This window comes from Halichoerus grypus, chromosome 2, assembly GCF_964656455.1.
Source record: "Halichoerus grypus chromosome 2, mHalGry1.hap1.1, whole genome shotgun sequence".
NCBI classification, from domain to species: domain Eukaryota; kingdom Metazoa; phylum Chordata; class Mammalia; order Carnivora; family Phocidae; genus Halichoerus; species Halichoerus grypus.
The window spans coordinates 67,830,876-67,849,357 of record NC_135713.1 but is presented as its reverse complement, the minus strand read 5'-3'; the positions used below and the strand labels follow the sequence as shown (position 1 = coordinate 67,849,357).

Sequence of the window (18,482 nt, the reverse complement as noted above, 5' to 3'; positions counted from 1 at the left end):
CTCTATGTTTAGAGCACCGTTAGTGCCAGCAGTTAGTGGTAGGGATGAGGTGGGAAGTGCTGGCAGGAATCAGATCCTATAAGGCCATGATAAGGAGTCTGGGTTTAATTTTCATTGTGACTTACATTTAAAAAATATTATTATGACTATGATGTAGAAAAACAATTTTAGGGTTGCCTGGGTGGCTCAGTCAGTTGAGCATCCCTCTTGGTTTTGGCTCAGGTCATGATCTCAGGGTCCTGGAATCAAGTCCTACGTTATAGGGCTCCCACTATATATATATATATAACTTATATATATATTATAACTTATATATATATATATATATAACTTATATAACTATAAGGGAAGGCTGCCCTTCCCCCCACTTGCGCTTTCTCTCTCTCTCTCTCTCTCCAATAAATAAATAAATCTTAAAAAAACTCACAACTTCAGGAAGGTGAGAGTTAAAAGATAGAAACGACTTAGAAGGCAGTATAAGAGGCAAAGTGGCAGACAATGATAACCCAGCCTAGGGTAATGACTTGCAGATGGGAAGGGATAGACAGGTGTGTGGTTTTAGAAGGCAGTCAGGATGACATACTGATACACTGGATGTGAATAGTCAGGCAAGAACGGGAAGCAAAGATGGCTTCTAGGATTTTGGATTGAACCAATGAATGGATAAAGGTGCCATTTACTGAGATGGGGAATTCTGGCAGAGGAAAAAATGAGTGTACCAGGAATTCATTTTTTAACAAGATAAATTTTGAGGTGTCTATTAGGCTCTAAGATGAAAACAGTAGAAGGAAATTGAATATGTATTTTGAGGGGTATAAATGGGTCAAGATAAATGAAGATGACACAGGGAAGAGTGTAGACCAAGAGAAGAAGGCCCAGAATAAGTACTGCATTGGTGATGTTCCAGGAAGGAAACAAAAATCATGATAATTAGAATTACAGTTGACTCTTGAACAATTCAGGGGTTAGAGGTGTCCATCCCTGTGTAGTTGAAAATCCACTTTTAACTTCTGACTCCCCATAAACTTAACTACAAATAGCCTACTGTTGACCAGAAGCCTTATTGATAACACAATCAATCAACACATATTTTGTATGTTATACATATTATATACTATATTCTCACAGCCAAGTAAGCTAGAGAACAGAAAATATTATTACAAAATGATAAGGAAGGAAGAATACATATACAGTAATGTACTGTATTTATCAAAAGTTCTGCTTGTAAATGTATTCATGCAGTTCAAATGAGTGGTGTTCGAGGGCTAGCTGTATAGGGAACTGGTTATGCAGAAGCTGGAAGGCTGAAAGAGCAAATGGAAGATGCTGAGGTGCCTAGAAACTAATGACCATAGGAAGCAGCTATTACCCTCAAGCTTGGAGGCCTTAGGGAAGAGGCGCTTAACCAGAACCTTTGAGCTAGGAGGAGGGACCCTACAGATCTAGTGGTTGGGCTTCTGGGAGAAAACTCCACTCAGCAGGTGCTTGAACCCTGGAGGAGGCGCAGAGCCCAGTGGGCTCTCCCAGGGCACAGGAGGAGTGGCACAGTTGGTAAGGGGATCCCATGTGCCCCCTACAAGGACTGCCAAGGGTCTCAGCTTGGCTGCTACTAGGCAGCTTGGTGAGAAAGGAACTCTGAGTGCTGGAAGAAGGTGGAAGTTGTAGCCAATTATTATTGTGGGCTATCATTGAAGATTGCTCACAGGAAATAGAAAAGAGGAGATAAACCCCTCCTCCTCTCCTAGCTGCTTCCAGTATTCCTCTGGTAACCCCATTGGTAGAACCTAATAGGAAGCCAATTGGCAAGGACATCTTGGAGATATAGTTTGAGTAATCCCAATGCACCAGTAGAGAAGGTAGGCTTGGAGCTGAGAAATAGCTTCTGATTATTCCTTGATTTTCAGTGTGAGGTGACAATTCTGCTTTCACAGCAGGTAATGCAGTTCTTGCATGAATATAAAGTGAAGGCTATTAAGGAAGCATTATCATACTGACTATCCTGCAAAAGCAAAGTAACACCTCCTTATCTATCGGCAGACCTAGGTCAGGCATGGTGTCTCACCTAGTTTTTCTGCCATGCTGAAACCAGAACATGAGTTTCCTACCTGATCCTCCTCTGGAAGAACTGGCCTAACATTTTCCTGGGCACTTTCCAGAAATATTTTTTGCATATATGGGAATCTTCTTTATTCACACATTTATTCAACATTTATTAAGAACCTACTCTCTGGGGGCACCTGGGTAGCTCAGTTGGTTAAGCATCTGCCTTTGGCTCAGGTCATGATCCCAGGGTCCTGGGATCAAGCCCCGCATTGGGCTCCCTGCTCAGCAGGGAGTTTGCTTCTCCCTCTTCCTCTGCCCCTCTCCCCGCTCACTCTCTCTCTCTCAAATAATTAAAATCTTAAAAAAAAAAATAACCTACTCTCTGTATTTAGCACAGCTCTAAATATTGGAGGCATAAGGATGAACATGACAAAATTCCTGTTCTTTTGAACCTTACATCCTAATTAGTTGAAGTGTGTGCAAGAGGGAAGGGTTGGTGATAAACCTATAGAACAATTTTTTAAAATGAGATGTTTTTAAGGAGTGCTATGTCCTATGAAGAAAATCAACCTGGGTAACTCAACACAAGTGATGGAGTTGGGGCACTGTAGCTATTACAGACTCCATTTCACAAACATGTTAGTAATATCACACAGTTCCCAGCAAAAGAGGCTGATTCCGTCAGTGAGATATGGCTACTAGCAGGTCGAAGTTCTCTCTAAAGAGGAGGGATTTGCAATAAAACCTAAAAGATGCGCAGAAGCCAGCCATGGGAAAGTCGTAAGACATTCAGACAGAAGAGATAGCAAGTACAAAGGCCCTGAGGCTGAAATGAGTCCAGCTTATCTGAGAGCCTACCTCTCTTATCAGGGGGGAAAAGCCTGAGGGCAGTGAATGAGGAAGAGTGGCAGAATATCCCAGTACCTCCATTACTTCCTTTAGCAAAATATCTTGGAAATGAGTCTGTATCAGAACACCCCCTTCTTAATGACTGCATGATATCCTATTGTACAGGCATAAGCATTTTACTATCGTCAGATGTTTAGATTGCCTGAATTCTTTTGTTCTTCCAAACAGTATTTGTGCTATAATAAATATCATTGTACATAAGGTTTTGCAGTTTAGGGTGATTATATCTGTAAGAAAGCCCTAGAGATGTGTGTGCATTATAACTTTTGCTATGTTCACTTTACATTTTGGTAGATATGTCCAAACAGACTTCTAAAAATTTTATCAATTTCCATTTCCACCAACAATAATGCCTTCACCCTCATCCATCCACTGAACCTTAAAATGTTCAGGTCTTACTCAATCAGTCACATGAAAATGGTATCTCACTATAGTTTTAGTTTGTCTTATTTTCTTTGTTAGAGAGACCTAGTTTATTTTCATGTGTTTAAAAGTCATTTGCTTTTCATGTATATGTGAATTCTCAGCTCATGTTTTTAGCCAATTTCCACTGGGTTACTAAGTTTATTTCTGTAATGACTTCACTACTGGTTGTCTCCTCCAGCCAAGCGATAGGGTTAGTGATTATGCCCATGAATGGGAAAGAGAAATGAAGATCCTTATCCTCACTTACCACTCCCAGCCCAGTACACTATTACCTTTGCTACCAGTCAACAAATTGTTGTGGTAACTTTGGATTCTTCCCTGTACTCTGGGCTAGGAAGGTGAAACAGAATATTTCTAGTGGAGGGGTGGGGGTGGGAGCCAAGATTCTACCTCTCTATTCCCCCACCACCTCCAGGTTCTAAATCTTTGGCACAGAGCTGAGAAACATCCCCCACCTACAAGGTATTCTGAGAAAATCCAAATGTGATCACAGAGACTTCTTCCCAGTTCCATGTATTTCTCTTCCCTGACACAAATGGCAGAAGTTCTTGGTGGTAATTTGTCTCATGCTTGTACTTACGGCTGGATGAACATGTGAGAATGTTTCTATTATGCGCTCAATGTAGTTATAGCCATGAGTAATAGAATACAAATATGTTAATCAGAAGAACCAAGAAGAGTATAATATAGTATAGTACCTGTCTCAAAATCCTTCTGCATCACTCCCCTGTCCCCAGTTGACTTCCCTATTCAAACACACATACACAATTTTGTATACATATTGGAATCTATGTTTGCCATGATTTAAAAACAGTAATCAGAGAGACATTTTTCTCACCAGAAATGATTAAACAAAGGTGCATAATTTTGGAGATCAAATAATCACACATATGGAGTATTTTTCCATAGTGGAGACCTTCCTCCACCCCAGTTGATGTCATTTTAAATAAGCAAGTAGTCTCAGGTTTACCTAAATCCATTCCCATTTTCCCAAACCACAGATCATATATGCTCTATCATATGAACTTGTGCAGAGAATCTGATAGGGGTGAAAAGAACATTTATAAAAAGGTAAAAAGTCATCTTTAGGGATTTCAAAGGCTTCCTTTAGAAATACTTTAATTTTAGGGCCTCTGCAACAAGATAGTCATGCTCTAAAATTTAGAATTACTAAGTGTTAATTATAATTTACTCTTACAAGTTCTCCATTTTATTTCTTGCCTGTGTCTTACCTTTAATTAATGTTTCTCTTTGAGCTAGGAGAGCAGTAATTTTCTTGGCTGTTTTTTCACTAAGAGATTTGCTATTCTTTCCAGATCTTGATCTTTAGCTTCTTAGTCTACTAAGAGAAACCTAAAAAAAAAAAAAAAAAAAGTGTTCAGAGTCAAATACAGGGATTCTACATTCTGAAATACTGTTAAAATATTGTCAATCTCAGAACTTCCCTGAGTCAGTGCTGAACAACATTTTCTATTTCCCTCTATGACTAGCATTAATTCATTCATCCATTTGTTTATTTATATATCTATTCATCCAACAAAGTTGTTGGCTTTCTATGAAGGCATTTCATTTATAGGAGAGATGTGGGAATGAATAAGTGTAATATAAGTGGTTTATTCTATTCCAACCTCAAACTGGCCCTGTAAGTTAGTGCTATGGTCTGAATGTTTGTGTCTCCCCGCCCCTCCCACAAATTCATATGTTGAAATCCTAACCACTAAAGATGATAGAATCAGGAAGTCAGGCCCTTGGGAAGTAGTTAGTTCACAAGAATGAAACCTCATGAATAGGACTGGTGACTTATAAAAGGGGCTCCAGAGAGCTCTTTAGCTCCTTCTTCCAGGTGAGAACACAATGAGAAGTCTGTGACATGGAAGAAGGACCTCATCTGACCATACTGGCACCATGATCTTGGACTTTCAGCCTCCAGAACTGTGATAAATAAATTTCTGTTATTAATCAGCCACCCAGTCTGTGGTATTTTGTCGTGGCTTAGTCTCGAATAGACTAAGACAATTAAGTAAGACATATGTTGTTACTCTTACTTGATAGGTAAAGAAATGGAGGGTTATATGATGATTAAGTAAATTGTCCAAGGCCCTACAAATAATAAGTGTAGGACCAAAATACAAACCTAATTTTATAATTTCAAATCTGCATCTTTCTCATTGCCATGCCACATGGTACAAATGTCCTTCCTTCAGAAGTTTCTGGAGGCAGAACTGCTGATACGGCTTCCTTACTGACTCTTGCCTTCTGTGTCATGAATCATGAAATATGTTCAGAAACAAACAAATTCACTAAATAGACTAATATTATATTCCCTTTATCTATTAATAACAGAAAGACAAACTCATACTATACCCCAAAGTTTTCTATAGCTATGCTTCAGCAATAGCAACTTTAAAATCCAATTAAGTCCCATGCATGGAGGAATCAGACTCGTCCCTCAAAGCAAAGTAACACACATCTTCCCAATGATGTTATCTCCACCACACATTTTCCTTTCTTGCAACAACCCAAATTATCATGGCATTCCATGCAGAGCCAAATTTTAATATACAGTAAGCCAAGTTGTGATAAGCTTGAGAAAGAGATAAAGCTAGGTGTGTATCGCTGGCATAACAATACAAGCTGACTACTTAGGAATGATTTACCCAAAGGCAGAACTTAAACATGGTAGAGAGGCCAGGCCTGGGTAAGAAGAAACACATATAGTTACAGTAATTGTAAACAAATAACATCAGGATTGGAGGGACTTCACACTGTACCTTTTGACCTCTGGGGTGATATAGGATATGATCTAGAACTAGACAAAAAGAGACTTCCACATCCTGGATGTCATTGGTCACATTACTCCAGCTAGACCACTGAGACTCAAGTTTGGGACTTTCGTTGGGACCACCGGGGGAAAAAAAAAATCCCTCTTTTTTATTCCTCCCTTATTCCTTCTTTCCTCCCTCCCTCCCCCCACTCCCTCCCTGCCTCCCTTCCTTTCTTGATTTGAAGCTGGGAGTATTAAAGGCTCTATAGAGTTTGTAAGGTCCACAGCACTGAAAGCACCTAAGAGTTAATCCAATACAGAGAAAATCTGAGTAAAGAAATGGAGGAAAACTGAATCCCAATATTGTGTCAAACCCTGGACCCGGCCATGCCTGAAGTGAGAGCTACATACTACCTAGATAATTAAGTCAATAAATTCCTTTTTGTTCTCTCTCTCTTGCTCTATTTCTTTTTACAGCACTTTGATGTGTCTTCCTGTCACTTGCTACTAAGAGTTCTAATTCAGGAAAATAGCAATCAACTTTTTTTCCAGTGATTTTGTACCTCTTTGTCCAAAAATTATAGGTTATTAGGGACAGTGACCATTTAGCCCCATAAATCCTTAGCTGTGCAGTCCACAAGATTCAGCCTTGCCCCTTTCTTTGGTTTTTAGTGAACAACTGAAATATGTTTTGAGGAAACTGTAGCCTAGAATGATTTAAAATTTTATTTCTTTTTTTTTTTTTTAAGATTTTATTTATTTATTTCACAGAGAGAGACACAGCGAGAGAGGGAACACAAGCAGGGGGAGTGGGAGAGGGAGCAGCAGGCTTCCCGCAGAGCAGGGAGCCCAATGCGGGGCTCCATCCCAGGACGCTGAGATCATGACCTGAGCCGAAGGCAGATGCTTAAGGACTGAGCCACCCAGGCACCCCTAAAATTTTATTTCTTAATGAAAAGTAAATTCTATTATGAAATCCTGAGACCAGAAACAGTTAAATGCTTGCAAAGTTAATGGCATTTTCGGTTGCTGTAATAAAGTGCAATCCTTTATTTTAAAGATCACAGCCATTTAAAATGATCCAATAAACATGGTGCACTGACTTCATCACAACACTCTAGTCTCTTCCTCATAATCTCTTTCATCCTGCTTGTTTCCCTTGAAAAAACACTTTGGGTTTTAGGGAGATTTCATGAGTAAGTAGTTCTGTTTTGCATGGTTTACTTAATATTTAGAGCTGGAAAGAGAAGCATCGTTCCTAAAAGTAAAGGTCTGAAACCCCCAGGGTAGAAACACTTTCTAATTGGCTTTTCTTTTGCTCTTTATTCATTCACTCATTACTTCCTTCAACAGCAAGAACAAGAGAATTTTTCAGGAGCTGCAGACTCAATACACACAGCTTAGCAAGACATGTTCTCACTGTCTATAGGCAGAGAGGGCTGAGCAAGCCAAATATTAGAGGGCTTTTTGTTTTCCTTACTCTAAAAGTCTCAGTGATATTTTTAATGTTTTCATTTGAAAACTCCTAGCCCCCAAATGATAGACTGAATTTTGGGCAAGCAGTTTAAAGCAGAAACTAGTTTGCAAGTTAAAAACAGTTTACCCCTGAACAGTATGAGGGTTAAGGGCACCCATCCCCCACGCAGTTGAAAAATCCTCAGAAATTTTGACTCCCCAAAAACTTAACTACTTAATAATCTACTGTTGAGAGGAAGCTTTATCAATAATATAAACAGTTGATTAACACATATTTTGTATGTTATATGTATTATATACTGTCTTCTTACAATAAAGTAAGCTAGACAAAAGAAAAAGTTGGATAATCATATTAGAAAAATCATAAGGAAGAGAAAATACATTTACTGTGCTGTACTGTATTTTCCAAAAAAAATCCACATATAAGTGGACCTGCACAGTTCAAACCTGTGCTGTTCAAGGGACAACTGTATATTGATTTATCTGGTTTTGGTGACATATAAACATGTATCTAATATTGCCCTGATGGGTAGGCTAAGTTTTAAAATAAAATATAAAAACACTTTAATATTTTTTTAAAGTAAATGTGTTACCTATGGTAAATGCTAAAAGAGGTAGTAAGAAAACCACTTGTTAGGCACTAATGTGCTAAGTTTTATAAGTTTTTTCAATTAATATTCAGAACATTCTGTGAGGTTGGCACAGTTATCCCAAGGAACCATCCTGCTCTCTTGCTACCCGCAGGCAGGCCCCATCCTCTGAAGCAGTTGTGAGGGCCGGGAGGGCCCTCTAGGAGGCCTGCATGTTCCAGACTTCTACAAGCAGGCACCAGGAAGGTGGGCACCCCCCACTTCCCAAGGTCCAGGACTCCTGATTTCTGGGGTTTCCTCCTGAGCAGCAGTGTGATTAGACTAGGTGGCAAAATGTAGATGTGCAGCTACCTGATCTATTACTTACCTCTGCCTCTCACCAAACTCAGCCCTAAGAAGCCTCAGGTCATTAGTACCAGTTGCTCTCCCAGGGCTCAAGAACATGGTAACCTTTCCTGCATCATCATATTTTCCATCTTGACATATATCTTTGTGTATGACCTCATTCCCTTCCAAACTCCCTCCCAGATGATTCTTAGGGCAAAATGAATACAATTATAAGGAATCGTTTTCCTTGTAATGTTATCATGTTAAAGCATAGATCCTATTGTCAGGGAGAGCTGATGTAGTGTATAATTAGGTACTTTTGACCAAGACCTTTATTTCTATCTGGCCATAGTCCCACTTTGCTCCTGAGATTTCCCATTGTGTGGTTAAAAGAATGCTGATCATATCATAGTTCTGCCTCGTTCTTTTCTTGTCTTTGTCTCTCCCTGTGTTGATCTACGCAGTTCCTCTCCTTTAGTAGATAAACTGCTATTTCTACTAGTTAGCCCTAGTTATCTTCCTATACTACAGATGACTCCTCTGAGCTCTCTCAATAATTCTCATTTTACAAATGAAGACAATGACATTCAGAGAAGTTAGTTACATTGCAAGTAACACTAGGGCAAAGATTTGAATTTAAAACTATTTGATTCCAAAGCCCATATGCTTTACTTCATACTCTATGGCTCCTCTCACAATTGCATCATTTGTGATTGACTTAGAAAATTAAAATGTAAGTGAATGGACTTTTGGATTATTTAACATGAATCATCCCCTATGGCCAATTATCCTGCTGTTGAACATTTTCAACAACATATAAATAAAATGTACATGTTCATACATTATAATATTTTTCATTATTATTATTTCACTTACAGACATCCAAAATTGATTTGTTTTCTCCCCAGATTTTTAGTAAGAATCAATCATTTCATATAGCCTTGCAATTTTTAAGAAAATTATGCTGTTTTTACAAAAATCTTGTGGAAGATATTTTCCAGAGGAGAAAAATGAAGTGGTAAATAATATACAAGGTTAACTTCAGTTTCTTCAAAATAACTTCTGCCCTTGGTTCAATTTGTATAATCTTATTGGTGTTGGTATGTGTAAATACAACTATTGATGAAGTTCCTATGCCAGGTTCAAAGTGGCCAATAATTAGAGTTAGCACTACAAGTTGAGAATATTTCCTAGGTTATCTACATTTTGAAGTTTTGCTTATGGTTTATTTTCTGCAAAGTTCTTCTTACTTTGATGGACAGGATTTTATTTTATTTGAAGGATTTTAGGATAATCTAATCTTATAAATGATTATTATTTTGTACCATATAAAAGAATATATCCTTGAACTTCTGTTTCTTTTAGGTGAAAGTTATTGCTAAAGTAGTTCTCAAGTTCTCAAAGTCAATACACAGTATGTGTATCAATGTTAGTTATTGTCAATTATCTCCACCAAGTCTTGTTTTATTTCTAATTTATGCAGTTAATCAGACTGACCTGCTGGCAAACCAAACTGTGGAAGAACGTAGTTCTATTCATTCACTTACTGCTCATTCATCCAAATGATCTGAGCACCTACTATGGTTTGGGCACCATGCTGGATCCTGAGAATAAAATAGCACACACGACAAAGTCTCTGCCCTCATGGAGTCCAGTTAGGAAGACAGATGACAAGCTAGTAAGCAAATATCTCACCCACTGCTTCCCACCTTGGAGTGGTAGAGGAGAACTTGAGAAGCAAAAACTGGTGAAAATAAAAGCTGAAAGTCCAAGAATCTAAACTGTCAGGGTCTGATTAGTTTGTGCTTCAAAAATATGGCCTTTGACACATATTCCTGAATCTTGGCCTTAGCCCTTTTGATGTTTCATCAAAATAGCATTGTCTACTTTGCCTTGCCCAACAGAGTGGCAAACCTGACCCAGTTAAGATCAAGTAGCAGGCAAAATCGGCATTATGTATTTATTTGCTCATTCCAACAAACATGTTTCAGTTTTGTGAAATCCTTTTGGAAGGCAAGGGTTGTTGTAAATATTAGAAATTGTGCAGAGAAGGACTTCCGCTTCGGAGCAGTATAGTACTAATAACAGTAGGTCAATATTCTTACTCGAACAAATGGAAAATATTACAAAAATCATTTTCAGAAGTATCGGAGAGAGGTGAAAGCAATGAAGACTAAGTGAATCAAACGTCTGGAGAGAGAGAGTGATCTGAGGTGATCTGATGATAACCAGCTGTTTTTCTCCTATGGCATTGGTCAGTTTGGGGAATGCACTGATGCTTGGGCTCGAGCAAGGCAGAGGGGCTCTGCAGGAAGAAGAGCAACCAGTAAAGCTTCTGGTAATCTTGGGGAGCACTAAAAACTTGAGAAGCCTCAACTGTATGCCTGGTTCTCCCCAGAGTATGGGAATCTCCCACAGTCTCCCAGAGCTTAGAAAATAAATTCTCAGCAGGTAAGAGGTTTATCTCAAACACATGGCCAGTCTCCCGCTGAAGACATTTGTCAAATATTGAAGTTGCATGTGACAGGCAAACAACAAGTAAGCTGAAAACTTCTGAAAAGCAGAAATGTATCTCCTGAAGCCTTTCAGTACTGAAGAGGCCCAAAACCACCATGCCTCCAGTGAAAAGCCTGGGATAGCCTGGTGCCAGAACTGTGATTAAACCAGAAGTAGATTGAATCTTACTAAAATGTTACCCCAGTCTACTTCCTGATTGGATACATGTCATTAGGCCCCATTCTCTGCCTAATAGAGGCATATTAGTCTGCGTGGGCTGCCATGACAAAGTACTGTAGACTGACTGGGTAGTTTATATAAACAAAAATTTATTTCTCACAGATCTAGAGGCTGAGAGTACAAGATCCAGTGTCTGGCCAATTCGATTTCTGGTGAGAATTTTCTTCCTGGCTTGCTGGTGATCTCCTTCTCACTGTGCCCTTATATGGCCTTTCCTTAGTACATGAGATCACGGGGAGAAGGGGGAGGGTTCTTTCTTATAAGGGCACTAATCCTTTCAGATTAAGGCCCCACTTTTGGACCTCATTTAATCTTGATTACTTTCTTAGAGACCCCAGTTCTAAATACAATCACATTGGGAGTTACACTTCAATATATGAATTTTGGGAGGACACAGTTCATCCATAGCAGGAGTAGAAGAAGAAAATTTTTCTTGTGGAATATAATAATATCTGGAACATCTATGGGTCTTTTATACACAGTATCCTATCTACAATCAAGAGTTACTACACATGTGAAGAGGCAAGGTCATATGACCAATAATCAAGAGGGAAAAAAACAACAGAAGCAAATACACAGATGATCCACTAATTGAAGTTAGCAGATAAGAACTTCAAAACCACAATAACTGGGGACTTCTGGGTGGCTGAAAATACTGACAGCTGCCTAACTACTTTCCTCCTGATATTTTTTCCTCAAATGATTCCAAACAATAAGATAGGATATGTAAATCTACGTAAAACAATATTCTCAGCATAACCTGAAGACAGAGAATGCCAAAACTTTAAAATGACTGTGACTAGAAAGAGAAAAGTCACCACATCCCAGTGCATGATCTCTCATTCTCTGGCTCAACCCCTACACTGTCACAAGGCTGAGTGAGCAAAAGCAGACTGAGAAATGCTCCAGGAAATCCAAAAAAGGAAAACTAGCAAGAGGGCTTAAGGTTCATCAGAAACTGCCATCAAAGAGACAAAGTTCGCCCTCTATATGATAATATGATAACAGTGTCCAGACAGAGCATAACATGGATTAGGGAAAGGACTTCAGAGTATGTGTGATTAGAAGGATCAAGAGTTACTAAAAGGGTATCATTCAAAACATATTGTTTAAGGGGGAAAAAAAAGAAAAAGGAAAGGGGAAGCACCCTGTAATTGGGTTGTGAAGGGGAAAAGAAGCAAATGGTGAAAAACTGAGCATCCTGCAAGATTGAGGAGAAATGCAACACTGAAGGACTTACAGCTCTTCCTCTAACTACTAAAACAAATCATCAGAATAACTTCTAAAGTATATGGACCTTGCTATATAGCTAGAAGATACAGCCATTAAGTGAGGAATCTTATAAATCACCTCAATACCATAAAAAATGAAAAGAAATATCATCAAATTCATACAGAGCCATTGCACAAAATGAGGTAAATTTTTACATATACCAACTGAGTAAGAACCCACCTCCCACGAGAAGCAGAAGAAATTTTAAAGTCAACACTCCAAACAGAATCATATATACTCATTCAAGCATTCGAAGATATAAGAAAACCATTTAAGTCAGAAATTCAAACATGAAGAACAGAAAAGGATGAGAATTGGAAGAAATAGAGAGCTGATTGAATTCAGGAAGGAAATGGATGAAAAAGACAAAAATATCCAAAAACTAAAAACGATACATTATAAAGTGGCCAAGGGAGAAGAGACTCACATAAAAATTTAATAGGCATAGAAGACAGGAAAATAAATAAGAGAATAAAGTAAAAAGAAAGTAAAAATGGTCAGATAGAAAGTAATGGGCATGGAAGGAAGGCAAATGACAGCACAAAAAAAGAGAACTACAAAACCAATATCCTCTTGGTGATGATACAAAATACTAAATAAATATTAGTGAGCAGAATCTAATACCACATTAAAAAATATGCCATGAGCACACAGGATTTATTCTAAGAATGCAAGGTTTTTTCAATTTTAAGAAATCTATTAGTATATGATACAAAGAAATTTAAGAATCACATGGTCATTTTCATTGATACTGAAAAAAACCTATTTCGAAATAAAAAACCCATTCACAATAAAAACACTCAAAAATAGGAAGTAAGGAATACTCTCTCAACAGGATCAAGTTTGTATGTGTGTGTACAGAGGGAGAGGAGAGAGAGAGAGTATACACCTTTCATATAAGAGAATAGGGAATATGAGAAACTATACATGCATCTTCTAATTTCTGCAAAAAAAAAGGAAGTATAATTCTAATGTTAAAGAAACTGGTTACCTCTGAGGAGGTGCAGTGTGGAAAGGGAGTAGAAAGAATGGAGAACTGATACTTCCGCAAGTAGACCTTCACGTATAGCTTTGTACTGGAACCCATGGCCAGACAGTTGGTTCAGCATAACATGAGGCCAACATCCAGGTTTTCTTCAGGTTTGGACATGGGAGGCCAGCAGAGATACCATATTCATTCCTTACTTTTGTGATTTTACATACCAACTATATTTCTTCATTTATAAAACAGCACGTAGTTCACTGGCTAGATTTTTTAACCTTAAAATAACTAATACCCCATTTAGAGCAATGGTTAAAAACAAAATCAATGTTAAGTACCAAATGAATATTTTTATTTCTAATCTGTCAATTATGAGTTTATAACTATTCCTTTTTGACAACTACCATGCACTTTTCACCGCTCTGGATAATCCAACAAATTCTTAGCAGGCTGACTTTGTATGGGGGTTAATGCAGGTTCCCCAGCCTATCTGAGTACTAACTGCTCTTAATTACATTCAGTTTGTGATGAGGTAACGGGAGAAGGAGGAGGGGAAGATGGGGAACTCCTCTACCCTACATTTCATCTTTTGTCTGGGCCAAGCCGAGTTGCTCAAGCAACTGCTAAGCCAGTTCAGGAGCCTTCTCTTTTCATTTGCCACGGCTTCCATTTTGCATTATTTGCTACAAGGACACGTGACCACCATAAGTCCTATGTCCTGATTATTCTGGTGTAACTCTATTTAAATTTTTTTGTTTTAATTTAAGCTTCTAATGTTACTTAGCCTTGTTTCCTTGGTATAAGCAAATGAATTAGAGCTGAATTCGAATTGTGACACTTGCTTACAGACTTCAGTTTAGTTTTGTTGACTGTTTCCTTTGCTGTGCAGAAGCTTTTTATCTTGATGAAGTCCCAAAAGTGCATTTTTCCTTTCGCTTCCCTTGCCTTTAGAGAAGTGTCTTGAAAGAAGTTACTTTGGCCAATGTCGAAGAGGTTACTGTCTATGTTCTCTAGGATTTTGATGGATTCCTGTCTCACATTTAGGTGTTTCATCCATTTTGAGTTTATCTTTGTGTATGTTGTAAGAGAATGGTCCAGTCTCATTCTTCTGCATGTGGCTGTCCAATTTTCCCAGCACCATTTATTGAAGAGACTGTCTTTTTTCCATTGGATATTCTTTCCTGATTTGTCAAAGATTAGTTGACCATAGAGTTGAGGGTCCATTTCTGGGATCTCTATATTGTTGCATTGATTTATGTGTCTGTTTTTGTGCTAATACCATGCTGTCTTGATGATTATAGCTTTGTAATAGAGCTGGTAATGCCTGCGGACAGACATTGCAATGTCCGCAGCTTTAGTTTTCTTTTTCAACATTCCCTGGTGATTCAGGGTCTTTTCTGGTTCCATACAAATTTTAGGATTGTTTGTTCCAGCTCTGTGAAAAATTCCAATGGTGTTTTGATAGGGATGGCATTGAAAGTGTAGATTGCTCTGGGCAGCATAGACATTTTAATAATGTTTATTCTTCTAATCCATGAGCATGGAATATTTTTCCATCCCTTTGTATCTTCCTCAATTTCTTTCATAAGTGTTCTATAGTTTCTAAAGTATAGATCCTTTACCTCTTTTGTTAGGCTTATTCCGAGGTATCTTATGGTTTTTGGTGCTATTGTAAATGGAATTAATTCCTTAATTTCTCTTTCTTCAGTTACATTGTTAGTGTATAGAAATGCAACTGATTTCTGTGCATTGATTTTGTATCCTGCCATGTTGCTGAATTGCTGTATGAGTTCTAGTAATTTGGAGGTGGATTCTTTTGAGTTTTCCACACAAAGTATCATGTCATCTGCAAAGAGGGAGAGTTTGACTTCTTCTTTGCCAATTTGAATGGCTTTTATTCTTTTTGTTGTCTGATTGCTGAGGCTAGGACTTCTAGTACTCTGCTGAACAATAATGGTGAGAGTGGGCATCCCTGTCGTATTCCTGACCTTAAGGAAAAAGCTCTCAGTTTCCCCCCATTGAGAATGATACTCGCTGTGGGCTTTTCATAGATGGCTTTTATGATATTGAGGTATGTTCCCTCTATCCCTATACTCTGAAGAGTTATCATAAGGAAAGGATGCTGTATTTTGTCAAATGCTTTTTCTGCATCAATTGAGAGGATCATGGTTCTTGTCTTTTCTTTTATTAATGTGCTCTATCATCTTGATTGATTTCCGAATGTTGAACCACCCTTGCAGCCCAGGAATAAATCCCACCTGATCATGGTGAATAATCCTTTTAAAGTACTCTTGGATCCTACTGGCAAGGATCTTGTTGAGTATTTTGGCATCCATGTTCATCAGGGATATTGGTCTGTAATTCTCCTTGTTGATTGGGTCTTTGTCTGGTTTTGGGATCAGGGTAATGCTGGCCTCATAGAACGAGTTTGGAAGTTTTCCTTCCATTTCTATTTTTTGGAACAGCTTCAATAGAATAGGTATGATTTCGGGGCACCTGGGTGGCTCAGTCATTAAGCGTCTGCTTTTGGCTCAGGTCATGATCCCAGGGTCCTGGGATCGAGCCCCACATTGGGCTCCCTGCTCAGCGGAGAGCCTGCTTCTCCCTCTGCCTCTCCCTCTGCCTGCCTCTCTGCCTACTTGTGCTCTCTGTCAAAAAAAAAAAAAAAAAAAAAGAATAGGTATGATTTCTTCTTTAAATGTTTGGTAGAATTCTCCTGGGAAGCCCTGGACTCTTGTTTTTTGGGAGGTTTTTGATGACTGCTTCAATTTCCTTACTGGTTATTGGTCTGTTCAGATTGTCTATTTCTTCCTGTTTCAGTCTTGGTAGTGTGTAAGTTTCCAGGAATGTATCCATTTCTTCCACATTGCTTAATTTTTTGGCAAATAGTTGCTGTTAATAATTTCTAATAATTGTTTCTATTTCCTTGGTATTAGTTGTGATCTCTCCCCTTTCATTCACGATTTTATTAATTTGGGTCCTTTCTCTTTTCTTTTGGATAAGTCTGGCCAATTATCGATCTTATTAATTCCTTCAAAGAATCAGCTTCTAGTTTCATTGATCTGTTCTACTGTTTTTCTGGTTTCTAGTTCACTGATTTCTGCTCTAATATTTATTATTTCTCTTCTCCTGCTTGGTTTAGGCTTTATTTGCTGTTCTTTCTCCAGGTCCTTTAGGTATAAGGTTAGCTTGTGCTTTTGGGATTTTTCTAAGTTTTTTTTTTAACTTTATTTATTTATTTATTTATTTATTTATTTATTTATTTATTTTATTATGTTATGTTAGTCACCATACAATACATCATTAGTTTTTGATGTAGTGATCCATGATTCATTGTTTTCGTATAACACCCAGTGCTCCACGCAGTACGTGCCCTCCTTAATACCCACCACTGGGCTAACCCATCCCGCCACCCCCCTCCCCTCTAAAACCTTCAGATTGTTTCTCAGAGTCCATAGTCTCTCATGGTTCGTCTACCCCTCCGATTTCCCCCCCCCTTCATTTTTCCCTTACTTCTCCTAATGTCCTCCATGCTATTCCTTATGTTCCACAAATAAGTGAAACCATATGATAATTGACTTTCTCTGCTTGATTTATTTCACTTAGCATAATCTCCTCCAGTCCCATCCATGTTGATGTAAAAGTTGGGTATTCATCCTTTTTGATGGCTGAGTAATATTCCATTGTATATATGGACCATATCTTCTTTATCCATTAGTCTGTTAAAGGGTATCTCAGCTCTTTCCACAGTTTGGCTATTGCGGACATTGCTGCTATGAACATTGGGGTGCATATGGCCCTTCTTTTCACTACATCTGTGTCTTTGGGGTAAATACCCAGTAGTGCAATTGCTGGGTCATAGGGTAGCTCTATTTTTAATTTTTTGAGGAACCTCCACACTGTTTTCCAAAGTGGCTGTACCAGCTTGCATTCCCACCAACAGTGTAATAGGGTTCTCCTTTCTCCACAACCTCTCCAACATTTGTTGTTTCTTGCCTTGTCAATTTTTGCCATTCTAACTGGTGTAAGGTGGTATCTCAATGTGGTTTTGATTTGAATTTCCCTGATGGCTAAGGAGATGAACATTTTCTCATATGTCTGTTAGCCATTTGTATGTCTTCTTCGGAGAAGTGTCTGTTCATGTCTTCTGCCCATTTTTTGATTTGATTATTTGTGTTTTGGGTGTTGAGTTTGAGAAGTTCTTTATAGATCTTGGATACCAGCCCTTTATCTGTAGTGTCATTTACAAATATCTTCTCCCATTCTGTGGGTAGCCTCTTTGTTTTGTTGACTGTTTCCTTTGCTGTGCAGAAGCTTTTTATCTTGATAAAGTCCAAAAGTTCATTTTTGCTTTTGTTTCACTAGCCTTTGGAGATGTATCTTGAAAGAAGTTGCTGTGGCCGATGACAAAGAGGTTACTGCCTATGTTCTCCTCTAGGATTTTGATGGATTCCTGTCTCACATTGAGGTCCTTCAACCATTTTGAGTTTATCTTTGTGTATGGTGTTAGAGAATGGTTGAGTTTCATTCTTCTGCATGTGGCTGTCCAATTTTCCCAGCCCATTTATTGAAGAGACTTTTTTCCATTGCATATTTTTTCCTGCTTTGTCGAAGATTATTTGACCATAGAGTTGAGAGTCCATATCTGGGTTCTCTATTCTGTTCCATTGGTCTATATGTCTATTTTTGTGCCAGTACCATGCTATCTTGGTGATTACGGCTTTGTAATATAGCTTGAAATTGGGCAACGTGATGCCCCCAGCTTTGTTTTTCTTTTTCAACATTTCCTTGGCGATTCGTGGTCTTTTCTGATTCCATACAAATTTTAGGATTGTTTGTTCCAGCACTTTGAAAAATGTCATTGGAATTTTGATTGGGATGGCACTGAAGGTATAGATTGCTCTGGGTAGCATAGACATTTTAACAATGTTTATTCTTCCGATCCATGAGCATGGAA

The 18,482-nt window shown here is 38.4% G+C and overlaps 1 long non-coding RNA gene across 4 annotated transcripts in view; it reads right to left on the bottom strand.

The window, feature by feature from the left end:
- The window catches only part of LOC118555131 (uncharacterized), a 224,562-nt gene that overhangs the window by 57,388 nt on the left and 148,692 nt on the right, over positions 1-18,482 (bottom strand). For 3 of the 4 annotated variants that reach the window (XR_013445653.1, XR_013445652.1, XR_013445655.1), the window contains exon 3: positions 4,611-4,731. This is a non-coding gene — a long non-coding RNA (uncharacterized LOC118555131). Of the gene's footprint in view, positions 1-4,076; positions 4,125-4,610; positions 4,732-18,482 lie in introns of all 4 variants that reach the window. The other variant, XR_013445654.1, reaches the window with a different exon arrangement.